General features: G+C 38.5%; 1 protein-coding gene across 9 annotated transcripts in view; it reads left to right on the top strand.

Annotated features, from left to right (window-relative positions):
- The window catches only part of SLC38A4 (solute carrier family 38 member 4), a 156932-nt gene that overhangs the window by 71076 nt on the left and 70935 nt on the right, over positions 1-14921 (top strand). For 4 of the 9 annotated variants that reach the window (XM_088165588.1, XM_088165581.1, XM_088165584.1 and 1 more), the window contains one exon: positions 12501-12573. The exons of the other annotated variants lie outside the window; for them this stretch is intronic. The gene's annotated coding sequence lies outside the window, so the exon portion shown is untranslated. The remainder of the gene's footprint in view (positions 1-12500; positions 12574-14921) is intronic. 9 annotated transcript variants of the gene reach the window in all.

The raw sequence follows: 14921 nt of genomic DNA, 5'->3' as shown, positions 1-14921 counted from the left end.
ATCTGAAGCAAAATTTTCAGCTGCATGATTCAACATAAATAATTCTTTGGCAGAATATTCTGGCTGAATTTGTTTGGTGCTCATGCATGTCAGCCAAGAGAAAGAAAACACTGCAACCAGTGGGTGAAATAGTAGCTCAGAACAAATACTTATGCAGTCTCAAAAATGGTACATAAAATCTCTCATACAACAGGTAAATCCTTGAAATTTTACTGGGTTGTAAGACTGAAAGAAGATCAGACAAATGAATGCATATGGTTCAACAGCTACTTCCTTTGATCTGCCAAAATCTTTCCTGTTACCATGCTAAAGGAAACTAGTATTTGTAATTTTAATGAATGAGGAAACTAAAATTGTTGCATTATCAGAATTAAAACTACAAAATGTTAAGCTTGTTTTAGACATATTTATAGATTTTATAGGTATTTCTGAATAGGTCTGTTTCTGAAGAGGTCAAACTTTAATGACACCTCCAAAAGAAAACACTCCAGATTGTCTAAGTATTGTTGGGAAGGCTAAAGTTGGAAAGCAACACTGATGTCACAAGTCTCATTCAGAGAAGAGGACAAAGAAAATCCATAGCACTATTATAATGGGAGAGAAAGAAATCACAGACTGTGACAGAAAATCACTGTGAAATTTGTCTTAGCTTTGTGTTGTGTAACTTCTGCTCCACTCCTCACATCTTATCAATATGACAGTGTTCTGCTTTACATTCTTCATTTATCATCTTTATTAATAAATTCTGTTCTAAAGTGATCATTAACTAGCGATCAGTCATGTTTTCATGACATCTTGAATTAATCTCTTGCTAATTTATTCTTCCTTGCAATTGCCATGACTTAGAAAAAGCTTGCTTACTTGCTTCTTATGAGTATTTTCTTTAAAATTAGAAATTTGTCTCAGCGCAAGTGTGAAAGTGTGAAATGCAATATGACAATATGTCCCGTCCTACCTTAAATAACCGTGAGAGGCAGCTAATTTGGTTTCTTAATTTAAAATGATTTATAAATGTGGATGTCCTTCATCTGGAAACTGTCACAACTGTGCAGATTAGGCTGGCAATGCTGCATTATCAGGGGCACCAATTTTTCAGCTAAGGCAAAAACAAACTGCAGATTTAGACTTAATTAGGAGCTAGCTAAAAATTCAATGAGGAAATTAAAAACATAGAATTTTTTCAGTTATTTCTCTTGACTTTAAGAATTATTTATGAAAAATAGAAAACAAAAGACTTTATAAAGTGTATAGAAAGTTTTCTTTCTGAAATTCAACTTATTCCTTCCAGGTACCTTATTTCTGCTTTCAGGGATCCTTTGATATACTCTAATACAAAAGAAACTAAAACTTTGTTTTAAAAGCAGAACAAAGAGGATAAAATAACCAATAATCTGAATAAAATAATTCAGATTAATCTTCTCCTGTCAGAACTTTTGAGATTCCCTGACTCCAGAGGACAAATTATGTCCCAGAAAAATATGCATTTTAAAGGGACAGTGACAGCAAGTAGAAACACAAATAAAAAACAGCTTTGCAGTCCTAAATAATTATGTTAGAGAATGAAATAATTCATTTCTTCCTCATACTGGCCTGTTGGAAGGCAAAATCTTTAGGTCTTCTTCCAAGAGTAAATTGTCATTTACAGAGCAAAACTTGATACTTGAACTGTATATTAGAAAGCGTATCCCCCCCCAAAAAAGATTGAGTTTTTCAGCATTCCATGGAGAGTCGTTACACAGATAAGTTCATGGGTTTATGGGACAGCAGGAAAAAAAAGTCAAAAACCTATATATACCAAAGACTTATCCTAAGCAAACATAAACCACCCATTTCTCTGCCCAGCGTGGAACAGTCATAAAGCAAATGCAAAAAAACCCAATGATAGCTGCTGTTTTATAATGGAATGTTGGGCACCATCTGTCATTTGGATAAAACCAGTGATTTTTCACCTCTCCTGTCAGCCTGATTTGCTTCACCTTCTCCCTGTTTGCTGGATTAGCTGTTCCACAAGAACATTAATCTTACCCACAGTAAAATAATACATCATTTTGAATTTAGGGATGAAAAGTGCATTTAATATTATTGTACCGTTTATAATGATTTCTATGTTGAAGTGTTTCAAATTTTGAGTTAATATGAAGTTGATATCTATCTTCAGGAAACAGAAAGTATCCATATCTTCAGGAAAAATAAATTTAATATCTATCTCAGGAAAAATAAAGTGTCTATATTGTTCAAAGTTATTTTCTGAAGAAGTCCTTCTGAAGTGATTGAAGTGTATGCAGCCCTTTATTAAGCTTTGCCTCAGCATCTGATGGCCTTGAAACTCTTGCACCAACCATTCTTACATGCAGAATTCGAGCAACATTTCCTTATTCACTCTTTCTTAGGTGTGGTTTCTTAACCTCTATAGTCTTCTCCTTGGCTAAAAAGGGCTTTGAAATAGGAACAACTGTACTCCTTCACTCCCTGGCCTACCACACATAAACTCATACAAGAAAATCTTCAAATCTAAGAGTCCTAGGAACAACACCCTTCTCTGTAATATTCTCCCATGTATTTCTTGATTTGCAAAATTCCTTGTCTGCTGTCAATGACACAGTAGACACAAAGACACAATTTCAAACTCGAGCTTGCCCTTGGCTTTTCTCTGCATCTTTGTCAGTTTTGTCTGTGAGCAGATTCCTAGGAAGAGCAGGTTGGGATTGACATTTTAATACCTGCCTTTCATCATAAAATTTCACTGGGGACCCACAAGAGATTATTACTATTATTTATTATTGTTATTATTAATTATTATGTTAATTATTAATTATTACTATTAGGAACTAATAAAGGCCAGAACATAAGTCTCTAGCTTCAGCTGGGGAAACTGCAAAAATGCAAATTGCATTCTGATATAATTGCCAATAAGAAATTAACTTTCCTGTAGCACTGTCTAGAAATAGTGTAAGACTTCCTCCTGTCAAATCATTAAACTGAAGTGCAAAAACTCACACAGATAGTGGAGAACTTCTTTCCTAAGGCAAATGGCACACATTAACATCAATGAGGTTTTGCACAGCTAAGGCAACAGAGAGGACCCTGCAGGCTATCCTAGTAAATGTTTAATACCTGTAGTGTAGATGATGCATCCATTCTTTAGGGGTCTGTGGCCTCCACAATTTTTATAATTTTATCCATCTAATTCAGATAATGTCCAACCCTAGATCTGGTAAACATTCATAAAAATGAATATGGAGGGATGAATTATAACCTCCAGGATTTTCAGGATCCAAAGTGGATCCTTGATTTAAAAAAAAAATATTTTTTTTTTACCCTGCTGACATTAATCTTTCATCTCCTTTATCATGGCTTTGATCATTTTATGTTTTGTAATGAAACAAAGAAATGGCAACAGCCACAGCATTTAAGGAATCTTTTCAGAACTTTGACATTTCTTCAATGTATTGATTTTTATGAATGACTGTCCTCAAGACAGTCTTGCAATCTTTCTCCAGATTCTTAACTACTCAGATAATGAGAAAGACTGGACAAGGGTTTTTTTGTAAATATTTAAAATCTACTGCACTTTATAAGAATCTTGTGGAAGCAGTCTAGTGACACCGTTCTGTAAATATTTCTTGTGATCAAATTTTATTTTTCCCTGCCCACCATATTTTGTGTTTATTATAATTATTTTTTAATATCTCTACCTAAAATGTAAGTATTATTCCATAAAATTTTTACACTAAGTATTGCACATCCCTTAAGTCATGCTGAAGGTATTCTCAATGCTTTCCTGAGCAATCATAAGGAAAATTTTATTATGTTGGTTTATTATGTGATCAACAGTGCCTGTTTTTTTCAGGTGATACAGCAGAACAAAAACTTTATAGAAAAGTTTAAAAAAAGCTCTTCTTCATCCTCCTTCACTTTCTTTATGTCCTTTGCTCTAGAAGGTAATGAAACTCCTCAAATATCAAGTCTCTAAAAGCTTCTTAACACATTCTACATTTTTTCTCAGTTATTAATTTCTTAAAGTAAAATAAGAGCACAGTAAAAATGTTGGCGCTGTCCAAAATCATTAGTGTGATAATTTGGCCTGGCGCAGCTACAATCACATTTAGAGGTAGAAGTGAAAAAGTGGGGGAGGCCAACTGCAGCTGCACCAGCAGCAGCATAGGCACTCTAGTAGGAGGAACAGGGTGCAGGAGGTGAGGAAAAGCCCCCATGTAGAATCCACATGGCACCAGGAAGCTGTGGGCGGCATGAAAAATGGGGACCTGCTATGCTGTGTGGGAATGCCGTGGCAGAAGGCAGCAGGAGAAGCTGTTCTTTTCTTCCACAAGAGAACAAAGCATTTATGTATGTAAAGCTCAAACAGAAACTGAAACCACAGTTTGAGAATGCTCCAAGATGAAAGAGCCAAATTTACCATTTGGAGAGGGACTGAGTCCCGGCAATAAAATAATCAGACTCTAGACAAACAATGTCTGGACTTCAAAAATGTCTTACTTGGCATCCAAAGAAAATAAAAACAGGCCCAAGGCAAAGATAATTAATTAATTAAATAAATAAATAAATGGAAAAAAGTCTCAGTCTTAAAATCAAAATCCACTACAGCAGGTGTTCTTCAATAAACTCTGCAAGTCAAGACAAAGAGATGTTGGAAGGTGATGCAAGAATTTGAATGAATTATCAGCTTTGTAAGAGATTGCAGATAGTATTTCACCATGAAGAACATGGAAAGGAGGATGGAAAGGAGGATGGAAACAATAGGAATGCTGAAGTCTTCCTAAGATTGTAACCCAACAAACAAGAGCTGAAAGCAGAAATAGCAGAAGAACATGTCAATACAGTGAAAGCAAATGAACATGTATTTATAGAACATGTCTAAGGCAGTATAGCACAAGGACTAGTCATTTTAACCGTGAAAGAACATGAAACATTCAGATCTGAACCACAAAGAGTGGTTCAGCAGAATGCAGCAGAAAGAGCACACTGTAATTGACTTAGAATGGATCTGAAGTTCTTGTTTTCACTGAAGATAAGAGCTGGAGAAGAAGAAAAAGGGGCTATCCAAACTAAGAAAAAATGTATAACATCTTGCATAAGGCAGCAAAACTCTCACTAGAATAGATGTGGAAAATGTGTTTTATGTTTCCAAGAAGTTGTGCCCTGCCCTGAAGCTATAAAACAAGCTGCAGAGATTCTTGCCTTGGGATATCACAGAGAGAACAAAAAGATAAGGGAGACTTACACTGTCTTAGGTGAACTGACTTCCAAAGACAACCCTTTCCCTCAACAAAGAAAGAAAATGACGCCACTGAGTACTCTGATTCATAGCTAAGGTAGCTGCCTTGGGTAGCCCAAAAATTTGAATGCCTGCAGTATCTTCCCCCATCTTCCATGGACATCCAGGCTAATTAAATGGCATGGCAAAGGCAGCCCCATCATCATTTTAAAAGAAAGCACTTACAACTTTATGGAGCATTAAGTCCATTCTCAATGATTTCTTCTGCTGCATTTTGAGATCTGCAGCAGGGCTGAGCATGTCATAAACAGAAGCAGAGAGGTACTTAATTTCTGGCTCCTGATTGAGATGAGATTTGACTTAAATGTCAAATTGTTCAGACCGTTCAGGAAAACTATTCAGAAATGTAAAAGATATTATTCTAGGCTGTCCAGACAAAATGCAAGATACTCTTGGAAATTACTCACCCTGAGAAGTCAGGGAGCAACTGAGCATCCTCATCACACATTTTGGACAAAGACACCTAAATTCTGCTTAGTCAATTACTGGAATGAGGCTTGATCAAATACACTAAAAGAAAACATATTCAACTAGGTTTCAGCTAGAGAGAAATGCCAGGACAGATGATCAACGTCCACGGATTATTCATACCTGATGCATCAGCATGGATCTGACAGGCGAGTTGAGAAAGTAATAGATCACACTTGTTTTCATTCAGCACTTCCCTTGGGAGACACTGTCTGCATCTCAAAAAGCAACTGCAGTCTGTGGAAATTCCTGAATCCTGTATCTATTTCTCTGATGTTAGCACCTGTGAGAAACCAAGCTCTGGAAAATGATGAAGAAAATATTGACTCTCTCAAATTCAATTAGATATGAGGTAAGAAGAAATCTGGAAAGTGCACCCAGAACAAAGGTCTGCAAAGATCTCGCATACCCAGCTGTTTTGATATAATCACTGTTTGTATCTCAGACCATGGTCTGAGTTGGTTCAGCTCCAGGTGTTTCACTTGAACCACAAGATTTCTCTGTATTTATATTTTAAACAGCTCAATGTGCTAAAGTTTACATAGATGATGTTTTGATCTTTGTATTTATATAACAAAAAGCATGACAGATGGCTCAGTACAACTTGGGAAAAAGCCCAGCCTGATGGGTTAATGCTAAATAAACAGGGCAAGAAATTGAGTTTAGACAAATGAAAGAGAGGAGGAAAAGTTCATATAGGAAGTTATGCAAAGTGAGGTTACTTGTCTCAGGAGTGCTGGAAATAAAAAGTTTCCTTGAAATGGTAAACACCCCAGAAAAACGCATCTAATTAGGCTTCCTTGGTCAACAGGGAGCAAGTACTTCATTGACCAAAATAGAGCAGGGGATGAAAGTGGTGGCCAAATGATAGACACATTACAGACATTAGCAGGAGTTGAGTATCACTGCGCTCACACAGAAAAGAAGGGCCTGCTTGCATATTTGTTATGGGAGGTATAGTCACAAGGCAGACTCAGGATGAAAATAACAAGTTACAGAGCTTTTAGGCTGAAGCTGGCCCATGTCCTACTGGTCGAGAACTTGAGCACACTGCATTGATATCATCCTGCAGTACAGGACTTGGACATCAAAGGTAAGGGAAGCATTTCTTTCCAAGCAAAACAGACCTAAAGTGCAGAACATTATTGCGGTTACTGGGCTGCAAAGAGAGAGAAAAGATAGTAACACACACGGACTTCTTTTGGGGAAAAAAGGCCAACTTTATTGTACAGACAACCCGTATTTAAAGTGTGTTACGTGCAGCTAGGACAGGACAGTAGTTCATTGGACAATTGGGAAAAACCTCCATGGGACAGTACCTCAGGATGTATCCCACGGGAAAGACACCAGGTGTTAATTTTTATTATGAATTCCACTCTGTTTTTCACCGTTTTATCACCCTGGGAGACTTCTTCCCTAACTGAAGCTGTAGTCAGTTTGTCGGCTTGGGAATGGACCTGAGAGTCAGGAGAAATCCAGGCCTGAAAAGGATTTCCCAGCTGTAATTCCCTAGCTCTCTAAATGTGTGTGTCCACACATTATGACATTAGTAAAATTCTATACACGTTATAAACATGGACTGTAGATGTCCCTGTGTGATAGGAAGACATGCATTAGCAGTAATTACCCAGTGCAGAAATACTAGGACAGCAGTTTATACAATCTAGCCATCTGAATTTCCAGGCTGGATTTCCCCAGCTACACTGGAGAAGGGGTCTCTCTGTTCCTGCTGTGGAAAGCAGGCCACTGCCCAGCTGAGACTGCAAAAGCAGGGATGGATGCTGACTTACCGACATGCTGTAGGGGCTGGGAGACCAGCCTCCCCTTTGGCAGCTGGTTAGGGATGCTGCTGTGTATATCTGAAGCTTATGAATAAAGAAGGTTACTGATAGGTACTTAATGACCAGATACACTATAAACACTGTACTATTCTGTGTGCTTCAAAGAATTTAGTGTCCAAGCAGTCTGATTTCTTGTGACTCAGACACCAAAAAGACCAGGAAATTAAAGATGCTTTTGAGATCTGGAGCACAGGCAGATTCAGGATAAACCTTCTCTGCAGTCTGATTGGTATGTGACTGCAGCACACAGATATTTTTCAACCATTTTGGTGCCAGTAGCAATGACACTCCTAGCCAGTCTTGGGGTGTGGAAGTCCAGCAAGACATCCATTCTGGCCTGGAGTTTACAATCCATGATTTAAACTGCCTGCAAGCAGCAGCAGTATAAGAGGGGTCCCAGGTCTGCCCCCGGGCCCTGCAATGACAGCCTTTCCAAGGAGACAGTTCTGCTGACTTATTAGTAGAGAACTTTAGATACTAAACAGCAGCATCCCTAAAAAGCTGCATACTGTTCTTATTTAGGGTATTGGACCCAGGCAGGCCTGAACAGAAAGTCAGCATGTTCAGCAGCATTCTTGCTACCAGCAGGGGCTGTCTGTCTGTAGCAAGGACTATTAGTTTTAACCCTCCACACCGTCTTCCCAAAGTTCCCCATAACAGTTCATTTTCTTGCCTGAAATGCTCTTCCCTGGAAATATTAGCATCTAGACACAGTACTGCTGTTGGGCAGTTTATCGAACTAACCAGTGGAAATCATTCCTGTGGAAACTTCATGGCTCCCAAATATGCAACAAGAAATATGGTACAGTGTGGCTCAGGGTTACAAGCCAGCATCCAGATTTGGGATGTCAGGGAGAGGGAGCATAGAAACTCTCAAGTCAGCAACACTATGATCCCCCATGTGATATAGCTGTTATGTTGGTAGCTGCTGTGGGACAGTTTGTGATGTCTTAAAACCTGTACTCACTACTGACACATGTCATTGCTATACTGTTGTCCTAGATTTTGCTAAGCACTCGTATTTATGAGGTTTCCCTAATTCATCCTTCCCAACACTAGATATTCAGAAAAATATAGGAAACTATTTGAAAAAGGATAGGATGGAGCAATTGCAGTTGATGCTGGCCCTGTTTTCTACTGGAAACTGTCTTAACTGTCTGTTGAACTCTTGTTTTAAGAACAAAGTATAATGAGACATGGACACTGGGAGTCCAATTCTTTTCTTGTGTTAATTTAGAAAAACATATCTTCATTTCCTTTTGTACCAGTGTGACAAGACAATGTGATTTAGGGGCCAGAAACTCACTTGCCCTAAACCAGCACTGCTTATTTGTCAGTCTTGGCCCGTATTGTGTTTTACCTAACTAACTCTTGGTCATGCTTCCAGCCCAACAGTAGAAGCCCAAAACTCAGAAGAAAACACAACATAGGCTGACTAAACACAGTCTGCCAGCCTGCTGCTGCCCCTCAGCCTGGTTCAAACCAGCTTTATACCTATGCCTGGGTACTGCGCCATTCCTGTGACTGCTGTTTAGATGTAGTGCTAGTGCAATCTAAAGACATTATAAGACTAGTGTCAACCTCCTTTTATGTTCATAGGAGCTGGAGTTAGAGAGATATGTAGACATTTGTAGCACCGATTTTGTCCAGAATGTGGAGGGAAAGGATATAAATAGGACAATTCTATGGAAATTGAGCCTTCACAATATTTTTCAGATAACTCTACATGTAGTTCTGCATTTCTTTATGACACGGCACTGACTGGCAGTAATCTTGGATCATTCATTAGCCATGCTTTTCTGTCCTGCTATTGACCTACTGGATTGTAACTGCAGCAGTGCATGTGTGGTCTCCAGAGGGGTTTCCCGGTGAAGAAAAAAATCAGAGAAATGCCTCCCATCCATCTTGATTGTAATTGTGAGCAGAAGATTGTGCAAAGTCACACAGACTTAATTTGTTTCCACTGACTCATGGCTGCCTCTGGAAACTCTGAGCAAATGCAGCTGCTGAGCAAACTTAAGCTGCTTGGTTGCAGGTTGATCATAACTGCTATCAGAGAGCCAAGGGATGCAGAGCTTTTATGAGGAGTTCATATACAATATGTTTAGTAGCCCAAGGGGGAGATTTCTACCCACTGATTTTCTCTGCACATCTGTTCACTTACCTCCTTTTTTGCATACCTATTGCTATTGCTAAGTCCTAGTTCTCCTGAAAACAAAGAACTAAGGCAATCTGAGCAATGCCACAGAACCAGATCGCTCTTTGATGCTATGGGAGGAAGAGAATCAAAACTGTATTTACCTCCTTGTTTTTTTTGCCTAGTTGAACCCATAAAGTTCTACCCATAAGAATCACAGGCAGAGCAATTGTTGATCCCAGATTCAGGAAGGCCTTGAAATCAGATTCAGGACTACACTGACATGTTCTTACATTCATTTAGGCTATTGTCATTTTTTTGAAGCCTCAACATGGTGACAGATACTACTCCATCTTTATGGAACTGAACACAGAACCACGGGGTCATACCTCTAATACATATGCTATGAAACACCACTGTAGACCAAAACGCAGAGGTATGTCAGGAGGGACAACCCCTGACAATGTAATTTTTGTTTCTTGTATTATTACAGATACCATTCACTCTGTTTAATTTTTTAAGAAATCTGTATGAAACATGGTGGGTATGAAATATACAGAATCACAGAATCATTAAGGTTGGAAAAGACCTCCAAGATCATCAGGCCCCACCTTTGAATGAACACCACTATGTCAACTACACCATACAATAAGTGCCATACCCAATTTCTTGAACTGGGATGGTTACTCTTCCGCTTCCCTGGGCAGCCTATTACAACACAAATCATTTTATGATTCTATGAAACTATTCTATGAATGTCTAAATCCCTTTACATTGACATTCTTTTTGCTTGTATTATGAATAGCAACATAAATCTCTTTAAATAATTTCATGTTTATTAGAAATAACCAGGAGAAATCTATATCTATAAACACTGATTAATTTCTCTGTACATACATATACCTTCATAACATCCTTCAGCTTCTTTGAAGCAGCACATAATTGTTTGCCAAAGTGTGTCACCTTCACCTTTGTCATACATAAAAGTTTTATCAGTGACAGAAGAGTCCCTTAACCTCCCAAAGTTGAGGCAGGAAGAGCTGTTCTTCAGAACTTTGGCACTGCAGTCTTATTTTCCTTGTAAGAACCTAGTACAGGTTTAGAGATATTGAAGTCTGCTTTCCGTTGTCTTCCACTAACCCGTGCCAGACATTCTTGAACTCCAGCTATGCTTTTCCAGATTGTGGTCTCTGTAGCTCTTCATAACACAAAAAGGTCCGAGACACCACTTTTTGAAGGCTAGTGGTCTCTCTCTTCTGGACAAATGAGAAAAAAAAGCCAGTGACCAAACTTTTGAATGGTACTAACTGAAGTCAGTTCCCAAAGACATCTCATTAAAATTCCTTTAAAAGTGTGACATGGACTAAGGTTTCTCTTCATCACATCCTGTTTGGCATTCCCTGGAAGCATATACAGAATATATCTGTCAATTATGTCTTCTATGACAAGATCTGCATGTGGAAAGAGTGAAGTTATTATGTGAGAGGAAGGTCAAATACTTAAAATTCTACACACTCAGAATGAGTCTTTATCTAGTCTAGTATGAGACATGTCAGCTTAAGAGTTAATTAAAAGCAAAGCAATTACACACTGCTTCAGAACAGCTTCCATTCTAGTAGTTACAAGTCTGGGAACATGCTTAGCTGGAGTTTACATTTGTACCAGTGTATATAACAGGCACTGGTGAACATTTTAGTCATGAAATTGTCATTATTAAGTAATTTTTTATTTATGGTTTCTGTAACTTCCTATTGGAATGAGTTCCACAGTTTAACTATACTTTCCATATGTGAAAAAATATTCACCCATAACATTAATATAGAAACTCACCATCCAAGTAAAATGAAAATAAAGCTTCTCCTTAAACGAGAAGCATAATCTTATGCTGCAAGATTGGTAATATTTCCTCTATTTCACAATGCAAATAATTCTCTGTGTCTTATAATATCAAAATTTGGAAAAGAATGCAACAAATGTGCAATTTCTATTGAGTAGCTCTCTTTTCTTTTTGATGCATCACACTGGCGTGTTTGCATCTTTTGAGCTAGAAAATAGCCATTATAAGAGGTGATGTGAGAGGGGCTTGTAGTCAACTCACCATCAGCTGTGGGCAGGCAGTGGTGAAGCAGGGGAGAAACCTGCTCCAAAGGCAGCAAAGACCTCGGAGGGTTGTCACCCACTTCAGTCCCAGCACCACACTGAGGCTGCTGAATTTATCCTCCAAATGCAGCACCATGCAAAAAGCACCTGACTTGTTTCCATATCTGGCTTGGATCTGGAAATAATTTGGTTGCTTTATGTGCAACAAACTCTAATAAAAATCCTGCAGAAGCTCAGCTAAATCCCATTTCCCTAGCCTATGGACTTATCAATGAACTTTCACCAGTTCCTTATCTTTCTGCTTCAAATGGCTGATGTACTTCACAGGAATGTTCTGGGCGGGGACAACCCAGCCCTGTAGGGCATGATCCCAACCAGGTAATTCCCAGTGCCCAGAGCTACTTGTGGCAGAAAACCCTTACAGCCTATGGCATGGGGCACTGCTGGGCAGTGCCCAGCATGCCTTATCTGGGCTGGATCCTTGAAAGCACTCAAGTGTCTCCCCGTGTACACACAGGCTGGATTTAGGCATTTTCATTAAGCGTGAGATTCCCATTCCCCATGCAGCAAGTACTGGCTGGATATGCTCCTATCAGAAAAGTAATGCTCAAATCTCTTGGTAAAAGTTGGATACAGACATTTTAATTTTAATTCTTAGGCCTTCTGCTACTGACTTCTGACATGGCCTTGGCTTGTTCTGTGGACCTCAAGTGAACCATAAGGATCTGAAGGTAAAGCTGAAAGAAAAACACATTTCAGAAATAGGAAGGTTGCAAGATGGCCATTTCTGTCAATTTTTGTATTGTGCACTCAAGATTGTACTGTTTAATGTATTTCTGAGTTGTGACAGTGCATTGGAGGACCTATAATACCCCTGGAATAAACAAAATACCTATTTATGGGACAAACTGATGAAAAGCCAATTTTTCGTTCAGGCACTGAGTTGGGCACAGTCTAAAGAGTTCTCCATCTCAATCCAGACTGCAGACAGAACTTTTTCTAGTGTGCTGAGCCCTGTACTTTTCTGTTTTGGTGGTTTGTATGGTTTGTTGTTACTTCAAATATTTTTTGTTAAATATTGATAATAATGAGACACAATTTTCTTTCCAATGTACCATGACACATAGTGGTTAAATCTGCTGAAAGGAATGTGTACAAACTGCCAGCAATCCAGATGAAGTCAGTGACAGAAGTAGGAGTGAGTGGGCAAAATACATACACAAAAAAAGGCATTAACAGTTTTGCTGATTAAATTATTGTGCTCATTAGAATGAGAAGCTAGCCAAGAAGAACCGATGGTTGGTTGCCATTGTTATTTTCTAGAGTACTTTTGTTAAATATTCACATGAAAACAAAGTCATTATGACTTCAGCAACTGTTCTTGCATAAGCCCACAAAAACTCACCTAAAGAAAACAAGTTGATTTTTCTTAGGAGTAGTCCAAAAGAGCCAAGTGCAATGAGGATCTGGGCATATTCCTGTATGCATCGGTCTCTGCACACCTCTCGTAGTCCTGACACTGACAGTCTCCACAGGCAGCACAGGGCTGTGCCATACATGAAAAAGTTTAATCATCTGGCACAGGTCTGGAAGGTAGCTTAACACTTCATTAGTGGACTCAGCAGAGCTAAGCATAAGAGTTTTGGTATGCAAACCAGTTCCTGTCAGCATCATACAGTCCAGGTACATCCTGATGTAGTGTTTAATTGATAAAAGCTTCAAAGCTTGCCCTTTATCTAGATAGATATTACCATTCTTTCAGGAGTAAGGCATAGAGACAAGAGATGGGCTTTGGTTGAAAGGAAGCAGGTGACTGACATAAGTTCAGAACAGAGATTCTCTGAGGGAGAGGTGCCTCTTTTCACTCTTTCAGAAATTTTCATCTCGGAGTACAGATCTGGGCACGACAGGTCAGGCTGTCCTTCCCTCATCACTTTAGTCAAACATCACTAGCTGAGCCTGTTACTAAAATTGAAATGAAAAATCTTCAGGATTTTTGTTTTCTTTGTGACTTTTGATAGGAGGAAAAAATAATGAAAGTACCAGACACTTATTCAGCTACACCATAGAGACCCAAGTCAGGGTTTGCAAACTACAAAGGAAATAAGTGAATGTAGACACACTTAGGCAGTGTTTCCTCAGAATTCTTGGTTACCATCCCAGACCATTACCATTTCATAGGACATAGCAATGATAGTTGTCCTACAAGTCTAGCCATTTGTACATAATAAAAGTTTATGTTTTAAACACTGCAGGACTGATCCAATGAAAACCACAAACCTATTTGATTTCTCTCATAAGAAGTGTCAGACAGCAAGCAGGAACTGAGGATACCTCAATAAAAAACAAAGAAGTCTGATTCATCTCTTCTGACCAAGTATAACTTGTCTCTAGATGAGCTAGAGTTTCCTCATGAGATCACTGGGTACTTACACTAATTCTAGTAACAATAAAGATTTTACAAAAGAGCAAGAAGGACAGGTACACAACCAGCTGCCCAGTGAAATAATATTTTTTGTTGGTTTTTTTTGTTGGTTTTTTTGTTTTGGTTTTGGTTTTTTTGTAATAAATGACATCAAATCTCAAGGCTAGTTTTATCAATAAATTTTTCTTCTTTCTTCAGTGCAGTGAAGTCAACATGAGTCCCTTAGTATGTTCTAGTGTTAATGCATTTTTAGGTGGAATTTTTTATTAGTATGACATTAGAAGCACTTGAGAATGCTGTCTTTGTTTAACTTGTAATGGCCATGTCCCAGTTTGAAGAATTAAGTCTACTAAATTTTGAAAAGTCCACAGAAGTCCTGTTACGTTCACACAAATAATCAGAGTGTTCTTTACATGCCTATGCATGGTAACAGTATTTTTGGTGTAAACAGGTTGCAGGACAACAGGTAAGTACAAACCATACTTGCATCTTTGTTCTGAACTCAGGTTACTAGGACATTATTAGCACAACAGTTACACACGTTATCCATCCCACTGCGGCCCAATCAATTCTGTGAGAAACTGTGCTGAGAATAACAGTGGTTAGCAGTAGATAACCAATTTTTTTGGGGGGGTTGTGCTAATTATGAAAGCT

This window comes from Sturnus vulgaris, chromosome 5 (assembly GCF_052056855.1).
Source record: "Sturnus vulgaris isolate bStuVul1 chromosome 5, bStuVul1.hap1, whole genome shotgun sequence".
NCBI classification, from domain to species: Eukaryota; Metazoa; Chordata; class Aves; order Passeriformes; family Sturnidae; genus Sturnus; species Sturnus vulgaris.
Note: the sequence above shows the minus strand (reverse complement) of the source record. Positions and strands in the feature narration are given on the sequence as shown.